Consider the following 5,310-nt stretch of genomic DNA (forward strand, 5'->3'; position numbering starts at 1 on the left):
CAATCACAAGCATCTCAGGTAAGTATATTTGGGCTTTTTAAAAAAAGCAATCATACTCATTTTTACTAAAATGGCTAAGATTTGCTGACCATTTGGCAATAGCCATGTAGACTAGCACCTGCCACCCCTCTTAGGCCCTCACTTATGTTCACCAATTTGGGTTCCATTTGCAGATAAGAAAATGAATACATAAAGGTCTAGATCAGTGCAATGTACCCAAGGGGCAGCCAAACTAGGGAGAGAAGGAGCCAATCTGGACAATTCACTCCAGAGCTGAGGACTTATCATGGCTCTGCTATGACTTACATGATGTACTACATGGAGTCATACATGTTAGTCCAGTCAAGGATAGCCTAAGAATAAAACTGAAACCATATGAAAGAACATTTTTTTAAGTCAAAACAGTTGTGTATTTTTGATTCTGCAGAGTTTGAGCCAATACTTCTGTAAATCCATTTCACCAGAAGACCTGATGGAGCTATATTATCGGGGTTCCTGTTTCATAATAAATGATCTGCTTCCAAATAGCTCATGTGTCATATGCCAAGCTTTGATAGAATTCCTATCTGAAAACAGCTTACTTTAAAAATGTAGATAATTGAACATAGATATGCTGATCAATTTTATTTCAAATATTTTGGAAGTGATTTTTTAAAAAGACCAACAAAAATGAAGATAACAAAAGAAAATTGTTCCTCCATATGAAAACACATCCTTACTGTGTATTCAAACAAATAACCTATAAATATAGGATTAATTTTAAAATATATCTATTTTAGAAGGAAAGGGGGATTTTGTTGCCTTCTAGGAGACAGCTTCCATTTCTAATAAATTAGGGACTTAGTAGGTCTTGAGAAATGGTGAGACCTCTGACTTTGACACTTGAGGGCCCTGATGGGATCAGTGAGGAAGAGGTGTCAGAACAGGCAGCAGTGAACCTTCTGTCCCCATAGTAAGGAAGGTCAGCTAAGGCTAGATCATGCCTAGGCTGTCTACACTGGTGAATATTGCAAAAAGGGCCTAAGATTCAGTATTTGTAAAAATAGTTTTGGCCAGGTGGTGGTGGTGCACTCCTTTAATCTCACACTCGGGAGGCAGAGCCAGGCGGATCTCTGTGAGTTTGAGGCCAGCCTGGCCTGCAGAGTGAAATACAGGACAGCCACCAAAATAACACAGAGGAACCCTGTCTCAAAAAATAGATTTGGAAAACATATTCTATTAAAAAAAAACACTTGCATCTTTCTTTTTATTTTTCAGTCTACCCTGAGAAAAAGAGAGACATGCAGATACAAACCTTACTCATTTTTTCTGTTGGTGTAAAATCAACAACCTAAGGAATCCAAATTTCTTTAAACATTTGACTTCTTTTCTATGTACTGCAATTAATAAAAAATGAAAAGAATCTATTATGTGGTCCAGGACTGTATTTTCCAAAGGCATGCTCCCCTGACAGCCTTGTAGGCTCTGAGAAAACACCCAGTTTTCTAGCTTCTTTCCCTTCAGCAGAGGCTCTGGCTCCTTATGGGCAACTAGATGAAAACAAACATTAATACTCCCCTGAGCTGTGGGCAGTGAGCATATAAGCTAGTTTCAACATTATGCGAGTTCTGAATGAGAGACTAAGAGCCTATGAACCATGGCTTCCCTTTGTCGGCGGGACTCTAAGAATGAGTTGGGGACAAAGGAGACAGGAATGGCTTTAAGGTGGCTCATTGAACCGATACAGTAAGTGATTGAGAAAATTTACTACAGTTGAGGATGATAGCATAAAGCATCAAGAAGCAATGTTGGAGGAGGGGACTGGGTGATCTGGAGAGGTCCTTCAGCACACTGGATTCATGAAGAGGGGACTGGGTGATCTGGAGGGGTGCTGAAGACACTGGGTTGATGAAGCACAAGAGCTGGGTGGTGAAAGAGTCATATAAAAATTTAGAATTTACATTCAGTGCTAGATTCTTTTCTCTGTCTAGGAGACGATTGCTCATATATACACTGGTCTATGAATTTTGTAGATTTACTCAAGCATTGTCTATGAATTTACATACATAGTCATTCATATCCATATGAAATTTTTATTATTATATCATTGGCTTCAAATTGTGCATATTATTCTACAACCGGCTCTTAGCGATCCTTTATAGTTTCATTTAAGGCACGATACTTGAGAAGCTGAGGAGAGCACACATACAGAAAGGTCCTTTTCAGTCCTCTTCCATGCCACACTCACCTCTCCTCATCCTGTGCTTTGGCCTCCTGATGACAGTATCCATGGCAGGAGAAAGACTTGCAAGGACAGAGTGAAGACCAGGACCTGGCCCGGTGGAAACCCAAGTACAACAGACCTGCCCCACTTACCCAAGGTGCTCTTGAGGATAAGAAAATATCAGGTAGAATGATAGGCCTAGCTGATGAGAAGAAAGACACACAGGATCTGTTTGGGAGGACCTGGGTCAATTCCCAGTGCCCCAGAACTTTATGCAAAGAGGCTTTTTATAACAATGCCAAAGGACAAGGCAAAAGACCTCACCCTTGCTAGATACAGAAGTTCCTTTATCCTCAAAAATAAAAACTAGTGTAAGGGCCTTAAAAAAAGAGCATAGTGATAGTCAAATGTCACAAGCATTGGGATGAGGAAGTTGGGGTAAATAAGAGGATCCAAATGGTATTCCTGGCTATCACTTCTGTTCTAATTAATTTAATACACACTATGAAATGCACATAACATTCAAGCATTAAAGAGATGGGATATTAACATCATTGGTGGCTATTCAGAAGTAGATGTTAATGTGCATTAAAGCAAAGTGATTTCAATATCTAATATTATGACAATAACATTGTGAAATTAAATGTATCCAGGGTCACTTGTGCAGCCATGAGAATTGAGTTTTCCCCAATTAAATGACCTCCTCTATATTTTACAAATTATGCTTGATACTAGCTAATAAAATTGATTACCACTATCTGAATCAACTCATATAAACTCCTAAACTTGCATTTGGTACTGAAAAGTCAACGGACCTTTGCTGACTAGACCCAGTAGTAAAAGGCATGTAAAACCATTAGTTGGAGGAACCTGAGTTCCAATCCAGCTTTGATATCCATAAGCTGTGTGGCAGCTTGATTTCCCCGGCTGTGTGTTCCAATGGTGAACTGAGGCAGTTGATGAGGAAGCACCAAAGGTCTCATTTTAATCCTGTGTTTTGAAAACATTCTAGAATCCATTTTATTTTTCTTTAAAAATCATGTGTGTATGTGTATGTGTGTGTGTGTGTGTGTGTGTGTGTGTGTGTGTGTTTCTGTGCGTACTGAGGCATGCAATATCAGATTCCCTCCAGCTGGAGTTACAAGGAGTTGTGAGCTCCTGTAGGTGCTGGGAACTGAACTTTGGTCCTCAAGAAGAGCAGTGCATGGGGTTAACCACTGAGTCATCTCTCCAGCTTCCATCTCATTTCTTTCTGATGACCCAGATATGTGTGTAGATTATGACTGGACTAGTCACACCTACCAGCTCATTTTTGAAAAGGGCCAGGGGATGGAGATTTAATGCCTCAAAAGTACAAACATGGAAGGTTCTTTTTTTAAAAAAAGAAAAGGTACATATACATATGCATTGAAAATGTATGTATATGTTTATTTATATAAATATTTTAGTAAATAAATATTATATGTAAATAAAAATAAATAAATTTTAAGAAATAAAAAATATGAAAATAAGAAACTATAATTATCATAATAAAATAAAATTGTTAATGAAAATTAAAAAAAAATAGCCCCAACACAAGAGTAAGTTAGTCATTTCATAATGTGTGTATAACAAGAACATTAGAAATAGCTGTATTTGAAATGTACATTGTGATTTTAAATGAGTAAATATGTAAAGAAATAACTATGAAAGTTTTCCTGTTTAGTAAAAGGATTGTCAACAATATTTCTCTTCCCAGTTCTTGCAGTCACACTTGTAATGATGTTTCCCATGAGTATTTATAGTTTTATGTGACATTGATCGTGAGCCAAAGAGCCATCTCTGGGCTGGGGTAGAGTGTTGTAACTGTCACTTTAATTTTACAGATTAAGGAACACCTGCATGTATCTGATGAGGGGCCACAAACATGTTTATCACAAATGGCTTTATTGGCAGGGCGGCTGAGACATTCAGAGGACATCCATATTTGAATTTCTGCAACACCCTTTTATTTACTAAAATAAGAAAATTACCAAAGAATGTGTGTCAAATAGTATTGCTTTGAGATTTAGATTTGTGTGGAGAGGGCAAAGAAGGCACATTATAGTCACCAGCCTTTGAGGGATGGATGTAGTGGGGCAGATCACTGAATTAAAGAGACCTTAGTATGCCCAATGGCCAGAGTGTTTCTAGCCTTTTTAATTGGTCAGGAGTGAAGTAAGACAGCTCTGCCAACCCATTTACCTCTACCCTATCCCTCTAACCCTATGAGTACCCATTGCCACATGAGAGAAGTGAGGGAGATTGTATGATGGTAAATTGCTCATGGCTGCTTATTATATGTGCACCTCTCTCTTCATTGGTCAAGTTAAACCAGCAACCAGTGAATGTTCTGAATGGCTGCTTGACCCTAGGCATGTACAAGACTGAGTTTTGGATACAGTGAGCTCAAGACTTGGCTTGTGCTTTGTAGAACTACTTATAGGCCGAATGTAGAACACAAAGTGTGAATTCAATTGCATGGAAACATTAATGTAACAACCTTAGGGATTTAAACAAAAACAGTAAAAGCAATTTTTGAACAGCCCAAGAGAGACTCCAAAGTTTACTGACCAAAGTTCAGGCCTTAGCCTCTGTTTACAAAAACAACTAACCTTCTGTCCTAGTGGACAGGACCTGTGTGGTGACATTTGGAGACCCATGAATCCAAATCTTCATGCTAGTTCCATCCTGAGTGCTATTCATTCATTGTGTGAGGATATGAGTAACTGTGCCTCTAAATATCTGTGTTTTAGGGAAGGTTAGGTATGGTTTGCAGACATTGCACCACTAAATTTGTAAGTGGATGGGATATGATTATTATCATATAAGATTAAATACATGATTTTAGAGTAAGGTACATGAAAATAAGAGGCTGATTCACGGTGAAGAACTGGAGCACATCCTGGTTGCAAGACCGAGGCAGCTGTTAGATGGTGGAGATGGGGGAGGGGGACTAAGGAGTTATGATAAATCTAGCAAGGGAAAGGAGGTGAATGGCACAGACAGCTTCTCTTACACTTTACATCTTCTCTTCCTGTTTGTTGCTCGTGATAACACTTGTCTTGGTTTTCTCCCATGCCTCTGGT

The sequence above is a fragment of the Onychomys torridus genome, chromosome 10, assembly GCF_903995425.1.
Source record: "Onychomys torridus chromosome 10, mOncTor1.1, whole genome shotgun sequence".
NCBI lineage: Eukaryota > Metazoa > Chordata > Mammalia > Rodentia > Cricetidae > Onychomys > Onychomys torridus.